Here is a 20,122-nt window from a genome sequence, read left to right on the forward strand (position 1 = left end):
TTACCCCCATGTGCAGGCTGAGCTTGCTCCTGTGGTCAGATGAAGCCTTCGGGCATAGAGACACATGGTGGTAGAGGTAAAGGGTCAGTGTGCCTGGGAGCCATCCACCCAGATGACACCCTGCACATGGGCTGGGGGAAAATAAACAGTGTTGCTTCAGTGTGTTTGCTGATAAAAATGAAGAAGCAAGCCAGGTGCGGTAATTCACACCTGTAATCCCAGCACTTTGGGAGGCCAAGGCAAGAGGATTGCTTGAGCCCAGGAGTTCGAGACCAGCTTGGGCAACACAGCAAGACCCCATCTCTAAAAAAATTTCAAAATTAGGTGGGTGTGCTGGCGTGCATCTGTTGTCCCAGCTCTTCCTGAGGTGGGAGGATCACTTGAGCCCAGGAGGTCAAGGCTGCTGCAGTGAGCTATGATCTCACCAATGCACTCCAGCCTGGGGGACACAGAAAGATCCTGTCTCTACAAATAAAAATTTAAATTTTAAAAAAGGAATAATTGAGCCAATAGGAAGGAGGAAATCCTATTGCAGGAAAGAGTTGGGAGAATTGCTGAATGTCTGAACCCAAAAAGAGGGGATGAGATCGGGATGCAATGGGGTCGGGGGCTGGCCTCAGCCAGAACCGTGGACAGCTCCTCCGTTTCCTTTCTAGTTGACCCAGGTTAGCTATGGCAGGGATGAACTTTTGAGGCAGAATAGGGAATTAGGATAACCAAGGGTTAAGGCACAAGCATAAGAACAGCAGGTGCAGCCACTTCTCCGCAACATTAGGCAGCATACAGGCTACATCCTCCCTCCTATAATAACAAGACAGAAGTTTCCACTTCAGCCTCTGATTGGTCCTGGGCTGTCTCCACTTCAGCCTCTGATTGGTCACAGGGCCACCCTTCATAGGGTGTAACCAATTAGAGGCCTCCAAAGGGCACCTGAGATGTTGCCAAATTATTCTATCTTAATAAAAACCTCAGTTGGGGGTGCTCTTGAGCCACTTGCTCGAGCCCACTTCCACTCTATGGAATGTACTTTTGCCTTGATAAATCAGTGCTTTCATGACTCTCTTCTTCTGTTGCTTGTCTTTAGTTGCTTCTTTCTTTTGTTGCTTTACTTTGTTCAACACGCCAAGAACTTGGACAACTCACAGTCAAGACCTTCCACCTGGTAACATCTTGCCTGGGTCTCTGAGTTTCTGCTCTTGGGCCTCTTGGAGGAACTCATGCTCATCCTCTTCCTGAGCATATTCTCGGTCACGGGGCTGAAGAACCTGCTCATCAACGAATTGCTTTAGCCCAGGAGGCAGAGGTTGCCGTGAGCCAGGATCACACCACTGCACTCCAGCCTGGGCGACAGAGCGAGACTTTGGCTCAAAAAAAAAAAAAAAAAAGAACCTGCTCATCATCCCAGCCATTGCCACTGACACCCGGCTCTCCGTGCTCGTGCACTTTTCCCTTGCCAACCTGGCCTTCGTGGTCACTTGCTTCACCTCCACCACCATCCCCAGGACGCTGAGCGTGCAAAGAGATCCCTTATGTCGTGTCAGGATGCAAAGGGATTCCTTACGCTGGTTGCCTGGCCCAGATGCTCTTCTTCATCCTTAGTCATCCACAGCTTCCTGCTGACTGCAATGGCCAATGACCACTGTGTGGCCATCTGTCACTCTCTGAACTCCATCAGGTCTGTGACACCACAGCTCTGTGGCCTCCTGGTGGTGGCCTCCTGGACCTTCGCATTCAGGAATGCCCTGACTCACCCAGGGTTACTGACCCGCCTCTCACTCTGCACCTATGAGTGGGTCAGCCATGTCTTCTGCAACCTCAGCCAGCTGCTGAAGTTGGCCTGCTCAGATGCCGCTCTCAACAATGTGAGGGCGCAACCCCTACACAAAACACAAGGACATGAATGCCATTCAGCCACACATTCTTTTGGCACTTTGTAATAATAATCACTTTTCCTCCCATTTTTTGTGGTTGTTGTTGTTATTGTTTAAACGGGTCTCACTCTGTCACCCTGGCTGGACTGCAGTGGCATGATCATAGTTCACCGCAGCGGCATGATCGTAGTTCACTGCAGCGGCATGATCGTAGTTCACTGCAGCGGCATGATCGTAGTTCACTGCAGCCTCAACCCCCCAGGCTCAAATGATCCTCCCATCTCAGCCTCCCGAGTAGCTGGGACCACAGGCGTGTGCCATCATGCCCAGCTAATTTTTTTGTATTTTTTATGGAGATGAGATCTCTCCATATTAACCCAGGCTGGTCTCAAACTCTGGGGCTCAAGTGTGCCTGCCTAAGACTTCCAAAATGCTGGGATTACAGGTGCGAGCCACCGCACCTGGCCTCTTCCAGTTTTCAACAACATGGTCCTCATTTCCATCTGGGACCTCCTCAGAATGGCCTTTGCTATTCATATTGCTACAACATTCTCATCACTGCCACCTAAGTAAACTTTAAAAAGATTGAGGCTTTCTCTCCTTTTCTTTTAAGACTTCACCAGAATCACTTTTAAGGCTTTGTTCACAATAATGCAGTCTTTTTCTAGCATGCACCTGCACGCTCTTCCAGCCTCTACCCATTACCCAGTTCCAAAGCTGCTACCACATTTCTGGGTATTTCTTACAATAACATTCCACTTCTTGGTACCAATGTCTTAGTTTGTTTTAGCTGCTAGAACAACATACTTTAGACTGAATAGTTTATGAACAACAGAGGTTTACTGCTAACAGTTCTGGAGGCTGGGAAGTCCAAGATCAAGGTGCCAGCAGATTCAGTGTCTGGTGAGAGCCCATAGATGATGCCTTCAAATGGTGGAAGGGGCAAACAAGCTCCTCCAGGGCTTTTTTGTGTGTGGGGGGGGTGGGGGGAGGTGAAGTCTCACTCTTTCACCCAGGCTGGAGTGCAGTGGGGTGATCTCGGCTCACTGCAACCTTCGCCTCCTGTGTTCAAGTGATTCTCCTGCCTCGGCCTCCTGAGTAGCTGGGACTACAGGCACGCACCACTACACCCCACTAACTTTTTTTGTATTTTTAGTAGAGATGGGGTTTCACCATGTTGGCCAGGCTGGTCTCAGACTCCTGACCTCAAGTAGTCAGCCCACCTCGGCCTCCCAAAGTGCTGGGATTACAGGCGTGAGCCACCACGCCCAGCCTGCTGGAAAAATTATTTGAACTTGACAGTTTATTACTGGAAATGTAAAAATAAATGTTCAGGATGACTGTCAAATTGGGGGAGAATTCTATCAAGTTTATGTAATTTTGAGCTGTAAGGTTTGGAAAACAAGCTTCTGTATATGACGTACATTAGAGCTGTGCACCATCGGACACTATAGTGTCCAGTTCAATGGAAGGAACCTGTTGCATTGCACCCTGACCTCTGACTTTGCACCTCTGTGTCACAATGTCTTGGCTACTGTGAATAGTGCTGCAATGAACACATGCATGCATGTGCCTTTTTGGTAGACTGATTTTTGTTTTCTTTGGAGTATACACCCAGTAACAGGACTGCTGGGTCGAATGGTAGCTCTGTTTTTGGGTTTTTTTTGTTTTTGTTTTTTTGAGATGGAGTCTCACTCTTGTCACCCAGGCTAGAGTGCAATGGCATGATCTTGGCTCACTGCAACCTCCGCCTCCTGGGTTCAAGTGATTCTTCTGCCTCGGCCTCCTGAGTAGCTGGGATTGTAGGCACCCACCACCAGGCCTGGCTGATTTTTGTATTTTTAGTAGAGACGGGGTTTCACCATGTTGGCCCAGCTGGTCTCGAACTCCTGTCCTCAGGCAATCCACCCACCTCGGCCTCCCAAAGTACTGGGATTACAGGTGTGAGCCACCGTGCCCGGCCAGGTAGCTCTGTTTTAATTTCTTTGAGTAATCTCCAAACTGCTTTCCACAGTGGCTGAACTAATTTACATTTTCATCAGTACAGGATAAACATTCCATTTTCTCTGCAGTCTCTTTAATGTCTGGTGGGTTTTGTTTTTGTTTTTTGTTTGTTTGTTTTACTTTTTCAGAATAGCCATTCTGACTGGTGTGAGATGGTATCTCATTGTGGTTTTGATTTGCATTTCTCTGTTGACTAGTGATGGTGATCATTCTTTCATATGTTTGCTAGCCACTTGTACGACTTCTTTTGAGAAGTGTCTGTTAATGTCCTTTACCCACTTTTTAATGGGGTTATCTGTTTTTTGCCTGTTCAATTATTTAAGTTCCTTGTAGATTCTGGATATTAGACCTTTGTCAGATGCACAGTTTGCAAATATTTTCTCCCATTCTGTAGGTTATCTGCTTACTCTGTTGGTAGTTTCTTTTGCTGTGCAGAAACTCTTTAATTTGGTTAGATCTCATTTGTCAATTTTTGTTTTCATTGCAACTGCTTTTGAGGACTTAGTCATAAATTCATGTTTCCTAGGTTTTCTTCCAGGATTCTTATGATTTGAGGTCTTACATTTAAATTTTTAATCTATCTTGAGTTAATGTTTGTATATGGTGAAAGGGAGGGGTCCAGTTTCATTCTTCTGCGTGTGACTTGCCAGCTATCCCAGCACCTTTTATTGAATAGGAAGTCTTTTCCCCATTGCTTATTATTGTCAACTTTGTTGAAGATCAGATGGTTGTAGGTGTGTGGCTTTATTTCTGGGCTCTCTATTCTATTGCATTGGTCTGTGTGTCTGTTTTTGTATCAGTACCATGCTGTTTTGGTTACTGTAGCCCTATAGTATGGTTTGAAGTCAGATAATGTGATGCCTCCAGTTCTGTTCTTTTTTCTTAGGATTGCTTTGACTATTCAAGCTGTTTTGGTTCCATAAGAGTTTTAATATAGTTTTTTCAATTTTGTGAAAAATGGTTTTGGTAGTTTGATAAGAATAGCATTGAATCTGTAGGTTGCTTTGGGCAGTATGGCCATTTGAATTATATTGATTCTTCTAATCCATGAGCATGGAATGTTTTTCCATTTGTTTGTGTCATCTATGATTTCTTTGAAGTGTTTTGCAGTTCTCCTTGTAAAGATCTTTCACCTCCTCCGTTAGATGTATTCCTAGGTACTTTTTTGTGTGGTTACTATAAATGGGATTGTGTATTTGGTTTGGCTGTCAGCTTGGATGTACTGGTGTATGGACATGCTACGGATTTTTGTACGTTGATTTTGTACCCTGAAACCTTGCTAAAATTGTTTATTAGTTCTAATAGCTTTTTGGTGGGGTCCTTAGGGTTTTCTAAGTATGGAATCATATTGTCAGTAAAGAGAGATAGTTTGACTTCTTCTTTTCCTATTTAGATGACTTTTATTTCTTTCTCTTGCCTAATTGCTCTGGCTAGCACATCCAGTATTATGTTGAACAGTTGTGGTGAGAGTGGGCATCCTTGTCTTGTTCCAGTTCTCAAAGGGAATGCTTCAATTTTTTTCATGTTCCATATGATGTTGTTCTCTAGCTTCTTGTGGTTTGCTGCCAATCTTTGATGTTCCTTGGCTTGTAGACCTCTGCGTTCATCTTCACATGGCATTCTCCCTGTGTGCGCATCTGTCTTTAAATGTCACCTTTTTATAAGGACACCAGTTATACTATATTAGGAGCCCACCATTCTCCAGTATGACTTCATCTTAGTTATTATACTTAATCCTATTTCTAAATAAGGTCACATTCTGAGATACTGGGGATTAGGACTTCAACATATGAATTGGGAGAAGAGACATAATCGAACTCATAAGATTTACTAAAAATAAAAAGAATAAAAGGCTGGGTGCAGTGGCTCACACCTGTAATCCCAGCACTTTGGGAGGCCAAGGCAGGTGGATCACTTGAGGTCAGGAGTTCAAGACCAGCCTGACCAACATGGTGAAACCCCATCTCTACTAAAAAAAAAAAAAAAAAAAAAAAAATACAAAATTAGCCAAGAATAGTGGCACATGCGCATGCCTGTAATCCCAGCTACTTGGGAGGCTGAGGCAGGAGAATCGCTTGAACCCAGGAGGTGGAGGATGCAGCAAGCCGAGATCATGCCATTGTACTCCAGCCTGGGCAACAAGAGCAAAACCCCGTTTCAAAAAAAAAAAAAGACTCTAGTGAGTGGATTCATAGCTGAAGCAACGTAGTAGCTTATTTCTCCCATAACAGAATCCTAGGTCAGTGCATGGCTCTACTCCTCTCAGTCACTCAGAGACCCAAGTTTCCTGCATCTTGTTTCCCACCCATTTCCTAAACATTGTTCTTGTCTATAAGAGCAAAGCTGTGAACTCTGGATTACAAAAAATAATAATAATCAGAGTGCACAGAGGAGGCAAGCCTACTATCTGGAAATGCCACCTGCTTTTCACATTCCACACTGGGTTACACCTAGCTGCAAGAGAGGCCCAGAAATATAATATTGGAACCTTGGTCCCTAAATAATTGCATGAAGCAGAATTGCATGCTGAACTGAAACTAGAGAGAAAAGTAAATTTTAAAACATTGAATTTCGGACCTCTCACTTCTCTTTACTGGAGCTTAGACTTTTGTCCTAACAAACGCAGTAATTGGTTCCAGAAGTGGGGTACACCATAAAAATAGATGGCATTTGCTTAATGACAGGGTTGTGAGGACGCAGATATTTCAGGCTGGAAAGCTGAGTATCTTCCTTAGGCCAAGGCAAAACATTTGGTAAAACATGGTCAACCAAGTTGCTAGGCTGTGATTTTGTTATTATAGAAGGGGAGAATGGGTTTTTGTAGAGAGCTAGCAGTCCACATTCCATCCTCTAGCCACCAAATATATGAAAACATGCCTCTTCCCACCATAAAATACCTTTATACACTTCCTGGAAGAAGGCAATATCTCGTGTTATTGATGCATCCAGCTCAGAGTCCAAAATCTCTGGCTAAAACACAGTCTTCTTCATCAGGCAGGTCTTACTGTTTCTCTCATGATCCAATAATTTGTAAACTAAAAGTCAATTTTTCTGGCCCTCTCCTCATTGAATACACAATATTATACCAGTTGCTAGCACAGAGTAATGATCAAATCTTGCTGGACAGGATTTTTTTTTTTAACTCTCTGATTGTTAAGTAGAATAAATCATTTGGTGAGACCCTGGTGGATCTCTCCGGGAAACTCCATCGTCTATTGTTCACTGGTTTTTCTATCCGGGGTTTTCTTCCTTGTCCACTTATCTTCCATGGCCACATCTAGAGTTAGTTTTGAGGGGGGTGCCCTGCTTGGGAACTCTGCAGTTACCATAGCCTGATTCCTGTGGTGCAAATTAGGGATTTCCTTAAGGCTGATACACAGGCTGGGTTCATGGTTTCAAGATAATTCTCTAAAACACTTAGTGAGCTATTTGCTTCCAATCAGTAACCACACCAAAAGTTCTTCTGAAGACATCAGATTTTTACATTCCTTAGTTTACCCAAACCTCTCTAGCACGATAATGGTGGCTGCCTGAGGACATTTGAAACAAATACCTTAAGTGAAAAGCCTATTTACCACTCACTGTTGGAGAAATCAGAGTCAGATGACTTCTCTAACTCTTTGTGGACTTTTATCTGTGGATTCTTCCATCTCTGCATATTGGCCAAGTTCTTGACCACTAAGTCCGCATCTTTTTTATAACACTTTGCTAAAAGCAGCAGGAAGCAACCAACTTACAACCATGTTCTGCCTCTTTCTAATCACTTCATCTAGAAATTCAAGTTCAATTACCATTTGAACTATCTTCCTAGTTCTCTTAAGATTATACATTTTGCCTTGGCCTAAGGAGGATACCCAGCTTTCCAGCCTGAAATATCTGTGCCCTCACAACCCAGCCATTAATCAAATGCCATCTATTCTTATGGCTACACCCTACTTCTGGAACCAGTTACTGTGTTTATTAGGACAAAAGTCTAAGCTTCAGTAAAAAGAAGTGAGAAGTCCAAAATGCAATATTTTAAACAGACAGAAGTTTATTTCTCTCTCTAGTTTTGGTTCAACATGCAACTCTGCTTCATGCAACCTTCTATGGACCCAAGTTTCTTTCATTTTATTTCTCCATTAATAGATAAGGCATTTGCCCTGTCTGTAGGTTGTGTCTTAGCTAAGTCCATATACCAGCTTGCAAACAAGGAAAAAAGAGAGCATGGAGGAGGTAAATCTACTGTCTTTGAGGCTTCACTCAGGTGGTGCACATATAACTTACATTCATATTCCATCAGTGAGAACTTAGCCACCCACACGGCCTCGCTGCAAGCGAGGCTGGAGAATGTGATGTCCCTGCAAGGTCACAATTCTGTCTGCTATAAAAGATGGGAGAATAGAATTGGTACACAGTTAATATTCTCCAAAGCATGATTCTGCTATTTCTTTCCCATGTACCCATGAGCAGAGTCATTTCACCCCTTTGAACCTCAGTGGTCTCATACGTAAAACAAAGATACTATTACCTACAGCCTAGGGATGTTAAGAGGATTAAATGAGACAATGTGCTACCTGTATACTAGCAAGCAAGATGATTTGAGATGTTAAATGGATAATCATGTTTTATTTAAACGTGTATGAAGAAAAACACAACGAGTATCTCAAGACTACACTTAGGATGAGGCTAAAGAAGCTACTTGAGATTTTCTTAATGATTCAAAAAATATACATCAAGGAAATAATAATACCATTGGTACACAGATGTAGCCTTAGCAGGTGCTGCTGCTGACCCCTTCAATATTCTTTCAGCCCACCCCATAGCTCATCTGCAGATAGTTCTCATACACACCAGAGACTTCTAGCACAGAATGTTCTTGGCCCCACACAAGGAAGACTAAAACTGCCAGTGGAATGCTCAAAAGGTAACTGTATTAGTCTGTTCTCACACTGCTATAAAGAACTACCTGAGCAGCGTACAGTGGCTCACACCTGTAATCCCAGCACTTTGAGAGGCTGAGGCAGGTGGATCACCTGAAGTCAGGAGTTCAAGACCAGCCTGGGCAATATGATGAAATCCCATCTCTACTAAAAATACAAAAATCAGACAGGCTGGCCAGGCGCAGTGGCTCACACCTGTAATCCCAGCACTTTGGGAGGCCAAGGCAGGCAGATCACGAGGTCAGTAGTTCGAGATCAGCCTAACCAACATGGTGAAACCCCATCTCTACTAAAAATATAAAAATTAACCAGGCATGGTGGCATGCGCCTGTAATCCCAGTTACTTGGGAGGCTGAGGCATGAGAATCACTTGAACCCAGGAGGTGGAGGTTGTGGTGAGCTGAGATTGTGCCACTGCACTCCGGCCTGGGCGACAGTGCAAGACTCTGTCTCAAAAAAAAAAAAAAAAAAAAAATTAGCCAGGCCATGGTGGCAAACACCTGTGATCCCAGCTACTCTGGAGGCTGAGGCACAAGAATCGCTTGAACCTGGGAGGTGGAGGTTGCAGTGAGCCGAGATCACGCCACTGCAGTATTCCAGCCTGGGCAACAGAGCAAGACCCTGTCTCAAAAAAATAATAATAAATAAAAAAAAGAACTACCTGAGACTGGGTGACTGGGTAATTTAGTAATTTATAAAGAAAAGAGGTTCGATTGGCTCATGGTTCCACAAGCTGTAGAGGAAGCATGGCTGGGGAGGCCTCAGGATACTTTCAATCACAGCGGAAGGGGAAGCAGGCACATCTTACATGGCTGGAGCAGGAGGAACAGAGGGGAAGGGAGCTGCTAGACACTTTTAAACAACCAGATCTTGTGAGAACTTGCTCACTTGATGAGAACAGCAAGGGTCAGGGAAATCCATCCCCATGATCCAATCACCCCTCACCAAGGCCCTTCTCCAACATTGGGAATTACAATTCAACATGAGATTTGGGTGGAGACACAAATCCAAACCATATCAGTAACCATCAACCAATGAGGGTCAAGAATTGGTGGGTGCCGGGTACAGAGGCTCACGCCTGTAATCCCAGCACTTTGGGAGGCCAAGGTAGGTGGATTACCTGAAGTCAGGAGTTCGAGACCAGCCTGGCCAACATGGTGAAACCCCATTTCTACTAATAATACAAAAAATTAGCTGGGCATGGTGTTGGGCACGTGTAATCGCAGCTACTCGGGAGGCTGAGGCAGGAGAATCACTTGAACCTGGGAGGTGGACATTGCAGTGAGGTGAGATTGTGCCACTGCACTCCAGCCTGGGTGACAGAGCGAGACTCCTTCTCAAAAAAAAAAAATAATAAATGAATTGGTGGGAAACTCACTCACAGTGTCCTAACCCTTCCATAGGATGACTCTGCAGTCTCTTACTCAGCTGCTCAGAATATCCTGAGTGGAAACAAGCACAAGTTGCCCACTCATGAATGTATCTCCCCTCGCCATCAACTTTCCTCACTCCTCATGCTTCCTGGGACCACCTCCCACAAATCCTTGTTTTGAGGTCTACTTTTTGGGGAAACCCAAACTAAGACATGGACAAAAGTTGGAGGTGATGTGGGAATGACGGAAGTTTGTCAACCCTGAGACAAAGCATCTAAAACACTTGCTCAGTACCTGGCACATAGTAAGTGCTCAACAAACGTCGTCCATTGTTGTTACTTTTTTTAACTTTGGGAAACCACACATAATATAAAATTTACCATTTAACCTTTTTTTTTTTTTTTTTTTTGAGACGAGTCTCACTGTCGCCCAGGCTGGAGAGCAGTGGCGCGATCTCAGCTCACTGCAACATCTGCCTCCCGGGTTCACGCCATTCTCCTGCCTCAGCCTCCCTAGTAGCTGGGACTGCAGGCGCCCGCCACCACGCCCGGCTAATTTTTTGTATTTTTAGTAGAGACGGGGTTTCACCGTGTTAGCCAGGATGGTCTCGATCTCCTGACCTCATGATCCGCCCGCCTCGGCCTCCCAAAGTGCTGGGATTACAGGCTTGAACCACCGCGCCCAGCCACCATTTAACCATTTTTAAGTTTACAGTTCAGTCAGTGGCATTCAGCACATTTACATTCCTGTGCAACCATCACCATCAGTTACCTCCAGAACCCTTTGCATTTTGCAAAACTGAAACTCCCTACCCATTAAACAATTCCCCGTTATGTCTCCCTGCAGCCCCTGGGAGCCACCATTCTACTTTCTCTTTCTATGAATTTAACTACTTTAGTTACTTCATATAAGTGGAATCATACGGTATGATCCAAGGTGCAGCCCTGTTGTAACATGTGTCAGAATTTCTTCTTTTTTTTGTTTGTTTGTTTTTTTGAGACAGAGTCTTACTCTGTCGCCTAGGCTGGAGTGTAGTAGCTGGATCTCCGCTCACTGCAACCTCCCCCTCCCAGGCTCAAGTGATTCTTGTGCCTCAGCCTCTCGAGAGACTGGGATTACAGGCATGCACCCACCATGCCAGCTAATTTTCATATTTTTGTAGAGATAGGGGTTCACCATATTGGCCAGGCTGGTCTTGAACTCCTGACCTCAAGTGATCCACTCGCCTCGGCCTCCCAAAGTGCTGGGATTACAGGCATAAGTCACCACACCTGGCCAGAATTTCTTCCCTTTCTAAGGCTGAGTAAGATTCCATTACATGGATAGACCATATTTTGTTCATTCATTCAGCCATTGATGGACATGGGCTGCTTCCACCTTTTGGCCATCATGAATAATCCTGCAATGAACATGGTAAATGATATTTTTTTTCCTTTTTTCATTCATTCACTTATTCATTCATTCAGAGTTCCAGGAATTTTGATATGCCAATGTTCAAACGGAGGTCATTTCAGTGATAGTTTCCATATATAGTCAGCCCTTCACATCTGCAGGTTCCACATCCTCAGATTCAACCAACCATGGATCCAAAATATCCAGGAAAAAAAATAAAAATAACAATACAACAATAAAAATAATACAAATTTTAAAACCAATACAGTATAACAACTATCTACATAGTACATACATTATATTGGGTGTTCTAGGTAATCTTTTTTTTTTTTTTTTTTTTTTTTTGAGACAGAGTCTCACTTTTTCAGCCAGGGTGGATTATAGGCGTGAACCACTGCATCCAGCCAACAATTTTATATAAGAAACTTGAGGCTGGGCCCAGCGGCTCACGCCTGTAATCCCAGCACTTTGGGAGGCCGATGTGGGTGGATCACCTGAGGTCAGGAGCTCGAGACCAGCCTGGCCAACATGGTGAAACCCCGTCTCTACTAAAAATACAAAACATTAGCCAGGCGTGGTGGCAGATGTCTGTATTCCTAGCTACTCAGGAAGCTGAGCCAGGGGAATCGCTAGAACTGAGGAGGCAGAGGTTGCAGTGAGCCAAGATAGTGCCGCTACATCCAGACTGGGCAACAAAAGCAAAACTCCGTCTCAAAAAAAATGAGGGAGAGAGAGAGAAGGAAGGAAGGAAGGAGAGAAGGAAAGAAGGAAAGGAAGGAAGGAAGGAAAGAAAAGAAAAGAGGAAAGAAAGAAAGAACCAGCACTTCGGGGGGCCAAGGTGGGTGGATCATGAGGTCAGGAGTTCAAGACCAGCCTGGCCAATATGGTGAAACCCCGTCTCTACTAAAAATACAAAAATTAGCTGGATATGGTGGCGTGCACCTGTAGTCCCAGCTACTCTGGAGGCTGAGGCAGAAGAATCGCTTGAACCCAGGAGGCAGAGGTTGCAGTGAGCCGAGATCATGCCACTGCACTCCAGCCTGGGCAACAGAGCAAGACTCCATCTCAAAAAAAAAAAAAAAAAAGAAAGAAGAAAGAAACTTGAGCATCCTGGGTTTTTTGAATTTTCAGGGGGTCTTGGAATCTATCCCCTGTGGATACCGAGGGTTGACTGTGATTTGGGAGTGTAGAGGGATTTCTTATTTTTAAAAAGACCCCCTAAGCCGAAGGAGGCAGCTTTGAAGGATGTCTTAAGATCGTGGTCCTTCCCTAAAGGAGTGATTGTCAACAAGGGGGATGATTTCACTCGCTTCCAGCCCCAGGGACATTTGGCCATGTCCAGAAACTGTTTTGACTGTGGTGACTAGGGATGGGATACTACTGGCATGTAACAGGTAGAGGCCAGGAATGTGGCTCAACATCCTCCAATGCACAGGAAAGTCTTGTGCTATAAAGAACAATCCATGAGGCCGGGCGTGGTGGCTCATTCCTGTAATCCCAACACTTTGGGAGGTTGAGGCAGGAAGATTGCTTGAGCGCAGGAATTCAAGATCAGCCTGGGCAACATGGCAAGACCCCGACTCTGCTAAAAACCAAAAAACTTAGGTGGGCATGGTGGTGCATGCCTGTAATCCATGCCTGTAGCTATTCAGGAGGCTGAGGCAGGAGGATTGCTTGAGCCCAGGAGGTCAAGGCTGCAGTGAGCCATGATTGCAGTACTGCACTCCAGCCTGGGTGACAGAGCAAGACTCTGTCTCAAAAAAAAAAACAAAAATTACTCAGGCAGCAAAGAGTTAAGGTATGCCATCCCACTCTGCACCTACTTTGAAAGGTAGCTACAAACCAGGCACAGTGGCTCATGCCTGTAATCCCAGCACTTTGGGAGGCCAAGGAGGGTGGATCATCTGAGGTCAGAAGTTCGAGACCAGCCTGGCCAACATGGTGAAACCCCATCTCTACTAAAAATACAAAAATTAGCCGAATGTGGTGGCAGGCCCCTGTAATCCCAACTACTCAGGAGACTGAGGCAGGAGAATCACGTGAACCCAGGAGACGGAGGTTGCAATGAGCCGAGATCATGCCATTGCACTCCAGCCTGGGTGACAAGAGCAAAACTCCATCTCAAAAAAATATTAAAAAATTAAAAATTAAAAAATTAAAAATAAATAAATAAATAAATAAAAAGCAGTGCATTTAGCTGGGCATGGAGGATCTCACCTGGAATCCCAGCACTTAGGAGGCCAAGGTGGGAGGACAGCTTGAGGGGCCAGGAGTTCAAGACTAGCCTGGGCAACATAGCAAGATCCCATCTCTACCAAAAATGTAAAAATTAATTTAAAAAAAAAAGAGAAAGAAATAAAAATTAGCCAGGTGTGGTGGCACACACCTGTAGTCCTAGCTACTTGGGAGGCTGAGGCAGGAGGATCGCTTGAGCCACGAGTTGGAGGCTGCAATGAGCTAGCTATGATTGCATCACTGAACTCCAGCCTGGGCAACAGAGTGAGACCCTGTCTCTTTAAGAAAAAAAAAAAAAAGAAAGGTAGCAGTAAAAGTGAGACCTAATCAGGCCAAATCTAGGATCCCAAGAGAAACACCTTGGTGACAGTTGTCATCCCAGAGACACAAGTAGTTGTCAAGAACTGTGAAGAGTCTGGGATCTCATCCTACTTGCAAGTGGACAATTGAACCTGCTACAGTTTTATGGATGTGGGCAGAAGACATGAGACTCCGGTATCAGAGACAAAGGACTTTATTACTCGTGGCACAGCAGTCAGCATGAACTTTGTGTTTGCACTAGCCCACATTGGGTTAGCTCCACAGCCGAGGAACTCTGAGCTTAAAGATCTCGATTTTTATAGTCGACTGCAAACAAACCTGGTTTATTTTAATACCAGAGGGAGACATTATCTTTATTATATGGACAGCAAATGAAACTGCCCTCTGCTTCACAGGAAGAAACTCTGTCTTCCAAGGCTGTTTGCTATACAAACATCCTTGAAAAGATAGCTGGAATAAAAGCTGTCTGAGCCCCTGATTCTGGGGTGTACAGAAATGCAAGAGACCCATGGAGAATTGTTCTCCAATGACACCATTGACACCCAACAGGCAGTGGCTGTCTGTGAAGGTAACTCAGGTAGGAGGTTGAATAGGGGAGGCTGCTCAGGTTATAGTTTGTGGGTCAATGTGTAGAATCTGGAGTCAGCCACTCTTGGTTCAACTCCCAACACCACCACTTCTTAGCTGTGCTGGCTTGAGCAAGTTACTTCACCTCTCTCTGCCTCAATTTCTCCTTTTATAAAATGGAAATGACAATAGCACTTATCTCACGAGGTTATGGTGAAAATTAAGTGAGTTGATGTGTGCAAGGCACGTAGAACAGCATGGACACATTAAAGACATGTCATTGTTAACTATAATTATTATTAATTATCATGACGATGCCACCAAGCTTGTGGTCATGCCTGTTTTATGGGATTAATGGCCAAGCTCTCTAACCCACACAGTTCCCTCGGAGTGCAGCTCAGAGACTTTGGGGAGGACTTAGGGCCATTTTCTCCCTGCCCGCCCCACCACTGGTTTGCCCGTTCCCGGATAATTTTTTTTAAAAAACAGGATCTTGCTCTGTCACCCAGGCAGGAGTACAGTGGTGCAATCTCAGCTCATTGCAACCTCCACCTCCCAGGTTCAAGCAATACTTGTCAGCTTCCCGAGTACCTGGGATTACAGGTGTGCATCACCATGCCCGGCTAATTTTTTTGTATTTTTAGTAGGGACGGGATGTCACCATGTTGGCCAGGCTGGTCTCGAACTTCTAGCCTCAAGGGATCCAACCCCTTGGCCTCTCAAAGTACCAGGATTACAGGTGTGAGCCACTGCACCTGGCCTGGAAACTCTTCTTTTATTAAGAGATAGGGTCTCACTCTGTTGCCCAGGCTGGAGTGCAGTGGTACCATCATGGCTCACTGCAGCCTCAAACTCCTGGGCTCAAGTGATCCTCCTGCCTCAGCCTCTGGAGTAGCTGGGACTACAGATGCATGTCACCACACCCAGCTAATTTTTAAATTTTTTGTAGAGATGGGGTCTCACTCGGTTGCTCAGGATGATCTTGAACTCCTGGGCTCAAGCAATTCTCCCACCTTTGCCTCCCAAAGTGCTGCGATTACAGGCGTGAGCCACTGTACCCAGCTTCAGGGTCATTTTTATTGTCATCCTTGTCGTCTTATTACTCTATTGTACCCCATGAAATGAAACTCCATAGAGTGCAAGCTGAGAACATTTTTGCTCTTTTCTATTGGAACTCAGTAAACTCACCTGTTGCCTTGGTCTCTCTGCATGTCTCAAACTGCAGGAGACATGTTTGGGGGCAGTCCCCATCCTCTCTTCTGTTGTTTGATCTCTGCAGCCTCACCACCCACCACACCACACCACATCCTCACCTCTGCATTCAACGGCAAACACTCTCACCTGCCCTCAGTCCCTTCCTCCTATGACCTTCGCATAGACCCCATCACCACCGTTCAGACCTCCCTCAATTGCCATTTCCTTAGGGAGGCTTTTCCCTGACTTCCACCCAAGACTAATCAGGTGCCTGCATTTTGCATTCATTAACATTTTTAGGCTGGGTGTGGTGGCTCATGCCTGTAATCCCAGCACTCTGGGGGGCCGAGGCGGGCAGACCACCTGAGGTCAGGAGTTCGAGACCAGCCTGGCCAACATGGTGAAACCCTGCCTTTGCAAAAATACAAAAGGTAGCCAGGCGTGGTGGTGCGTGCCTGTAATCCCAGCTACTTGGGAGGCTGAGGCATGAGAATTGCTTGAACCTGGGAGGCGGAGGTTGCAGTGAGCTGAGATCGCACCACTGCACTCCAGCCTGGGCAACAGAGCAAGACTATCTCAAAAAAAAAAAAAATTAGCTCACACTCTGGGTGCCTGCCCAGATCCACTGGGTTCCTACTGTTTCTCTCCACACCAAGGGCTACTTCTAGCAGTTTCATCTCTCTGCTAGGGGGAGAGGCGGTCTTCCTCCAGCTGCTGAAGTGAGTGTGGCCCATACAAGGGCAGATCAGCAGAATCAACAGCCCCTAAGAGCAGCCTTCAATCAACAGCAGCATAGAATTGGTGGATAAATACCCCAGCTCCTTCGCCCCTCAGCCGGGACAACTCCAAAGAGTGTGCTCTCTGCTGCCTCCAGAGGCCCTCAGTGGGACTGCACCCTGTTTGTCCATGGCAGTAACTGGTTTCATAATGCATGCTTAATGGTTACTTTCCTTTCCCTATTTCACTTCCCATCCTCTACTTGTATCTCCTTGGGTCACTTCCCAAATAAACTATTTGTCCTTGCATTTTTTAAGAGATGGGGTCTCTGATGCCCAGGCTGAAGTGCAGTGGTGCAATAATAGTTCACGGCAGGCCAGGCGCAGGGGCTCACGCCTGTAATCCCAACAGTTTGGGAGGCCAAGGCAGGAAGATCACTTGAACCCAGGTGTTCAAGACCAGCCTGGGCAACATAGCAAGACCCCACCTCTACAAAAACAAAAAAGTATCCGGGCATAGTGGCACATGCCCGTAGTCCTAGCTACTCAGGGGGCTGAGGTGGGAGGATCAATTGAAGCTGGGGGATGTAGGCTGTAGTGAGCCATGATTGTGCCACTGCACTCCAGCCTGGGCAACAGAGTAGACCTTGTCTCGAGAAAGAAAGAAAAGAAGGAAAGAAGGAAAGAGAAAGAAAGAAAGAGAGAGAGAGAAAGAAAGAAAGAAGGAAAGAAAGAGAAAAAGAAGCTCACTGCAGCCTCAAACTCCAGGGCCCAAGTGATTCTCCTACCTCAGCCTCCTGAGTAGCTGGGACGACAGGCACACACCACCATGCCCAGCTAGTTTTTGTATCTTTTGTAGAGATGGGGTCTTGCTATGCTGCCCAGGCTGGCCTCAAACTCCTGACCTCAAGTGATCCTTCCATCTCAGCCTCCCAAAGTGCTGGGATTACAGGTGTGAGCCATTTTGCCTGACCTCCTTGAACTTTTGTATCAAAAGACAGTCATTTACCCTATTGTAATTCATTCCATAATTGCAGTTATTGGTTGTCTCGCCCCACTGGGATGAGTCATGTCCACCACAGTGTTCCAAAAACACGCACATGGTAGTAGATGCTTGATAAATGACTCTGGGTCTCATGACTGGGAGGTGGCTGGGAGGCTGATGGGCTGTTCTCTTTCCCCCATCCTGTCCTTAGAAGCCCCCAGTTGGAGAGGTTGTAGTGCAGGAGGGAAGCTCACTCCTAAGCTATAAATGGCAGCCTCCACCTGCCTCATGCTCCAGAATACACAGCCTGAACAGCTGGGGCAGGGCCCCCAGTGTCTGGGGACCCCAAATGACCCTCCCAGCCCTTACCAGGGCTCCTGGGGTGTTCCCTGGAGCTCATGTCCAGAGGGGATGTAAGCCCATTACCAAGGCTGCAAAGGACACACTAAAGATGCTGATGGGGTCGTGCAGCTAGTCCTAGCGCCATTCCTAGCCTGCTTCTCCCCTCCTCCGCATCAGACTCCACCTCTGGGAGCTCCCTTTGCAAGAAACCGTACCAGGGACAAGGGTCTTCCCTACAAGGCCATGGAGCACGCCGACATCTCCTGTGGGAGGGATCTCTTTCCGAGTTCGGTGGTGTCAGGCCTGGAATTAGCCACACCACCTGCGGCGAGGCTGGTCCCAGGGTCTCTGGGGACAGCGAGGGACAGCAGGGGTGGAGAGGACATCAGGACTGACCTCTGATGACTCAGCCTGAGATAGTGAAGAGAATGAGAAATGGTGGGCATGGAGGCCTGGTTGTGGCAGAGCTGGGTGGGTGGGGGAGTCTTAGGACTTCTTGCCAGCTCGGTCCTAGAGTCAGCTGGGCCACTCACAAGCTGGGTGACTGTGGGTGAGCCACTCTGGGCCTCAGTTTCCCCATTTGTAACACGGGGAGAGGCTTATAACCGCAGCTCATTCCTGGAGTTCATTGTAAAGGCAAAGGGGCTTCCGTTGCAGCCGCCTCGCCTGGCTGGATGGCCTCTGACGTGGAGGGCCAGCCTCAACTTCCTCCTCTGTAAAAATGGGAATAAAAGGCCAGGGACAGTGGCTCATGCCTGTAATCCCAGCACTTTGGGAGGCAAAGGTGGGTGGATCACTTGAGGTCAGCAGTTGGAGTCCACCCTGATCAACATAGCAAAACCCCATCTCTGCTAAAAATACAAAAATTTAGCCAGGGGTGGTGGCAGGCACCTGTAGTCCCAGCTACTCGGGAGGCTGAGACAGGAGAATCACTTGAACTTGGGAGGCAGAGGTTGCAGTGAGCCAAGATCATGCCACTGCACTCCAGCTTGGGCGACAGAGCAAGACTCCGTCTCATAAAAAAAAGGGGGGAATAAAAACAGTCCCCCCAACTGCTTATGGCTCAAAGTGGGATCTGCGAGTCATCTGCTAAGCTTAGTCCATGAACGGCATTTCTTCATTATCCACCCAGGGTCCTTTCATCATGACTGACGTCCCTCGCGATGCAATTATTCTGGTCTCCTTTTGTCACAGGAGGAAACTGTCTGTGTAGCATGGGGGAGGGGTGGGATAAGGGAGGAGGATGAAGAACGGAGTTGGGGAGGGGTCTGGGCTGGGCTCCCTTAACTCCGGAACACAGGGAGAAGTCAATGTCTTTAGCACATGAAAGAAGTTCTAGAATGTTCGATTTGCTACCTTTTCAGCCCCTGCACCAACAGGGGTGAAGTTCTCACCGTGACAAAGAGAAGGAAGCTGGCTTAATGAACAGTGAGGCAGCTGAGAGGGGGCAGGGGGAAGCTGGACACTCTTGGCCTGAACCAACAGTCCCCAGTGGCACTGACCACTACCCATCTCTCCCACGATCCTGTTTCCTCTACAGCCTTGGGCAGAAAACAAGGAGGCCTCCCTACCTCCACTTCATCCCACACAGGAGTCTTGATGCTGGATGGGAGTCCAGGAGTCTGTCTAGGAATCCAGGAAGGCTTCCTAGAGGAGGAGCCATTGCATCTGGGCCTTGAAGGATGAATAGAAGTTTCCTAGGCAGAGAGGTGTGTGTGTGTGTGTGTGTGTGTGTGTGTGTGTGTGTGTGTGTGTGTGTGTTCATTTTAACAAACACTTTCCTATCTTCTAGGGGCCAGGTACTCAGAAGACCACAGACAAGACCCAGCCCCATGGCCTGCCCCAAAGGGTTCACATCTCATAAATGATGCTTGAATAATAACGATAATAGTAACAGCTCCCACATGCTGAGTGTGCGCTGCTAGGACACAGCATGTGACAGGAATTCAGTGCCTGAATGAATGAGCCAATAAATTAAACTTTCTCTTTAAAAAAAAAATTCTTTTTGTTTTATTCTTTTAGCTCTACTCTCTAAGGAAGGAAAAAGCTTTCTGGAGTCAGCAAATCCTGCCCCCGATTGCTGGAGGGGAGAAGGGAGGCATAGTAGGGCCAAGGAGACGGACAGCACAAAGGCCTGGGGGTGGGAAAACTGGGGTACACGGGTCCAGTGTGGAGAGAGTCGGGGGCAGAGTCTTAAGCG

General features: G+C 46.4%; 1 long non-coding RNA gene and 1 pseudogene across 1 annotated transcript; both read left to right on the forward strand.

Moving 5' to 3' along the window:
- The first annotated feature begins 592 nt into the window (after nt 1–592).
- LOC129052057 (olfactory receptor 7A10-like) lies at nt 593–18,324 on the forward strand (annotated as a pseudogene).
- Nucleotides 18,325–19,215: 891 nt separating this feature from the next.
- On the forward strand, nt 19,216–19,920 carry LOC129051896 (uncharacterized). The gene is made up of 3 exons (XR_008516428.2): nt 19,216–19,350; nt 19,463–19,631; nt 19,715–19,920. It is a non-coding gene; the product is annotated as an uncharacterized LOC129051896 (long non-coding RNA).
- The last annotated feature ends 202 nt before the right edge of the window (nt 19,921–20,122 follow it).

Source organism: Pongo abelii, chromosome 20, assembly GCF_028885655.2.
Source record: "Pongo abelii isolate AG06213 chromosome 20, NHGRI_mPonAbe1-v2.0_pri, whole genome shotgun sequence".
NCBI classification, from domain to species: domain Eukaryota; kingdom Metazoa; phylum Chordata; class Mammalia; order Primates; family Hominidae; genus Pongo; species Pongo abelii.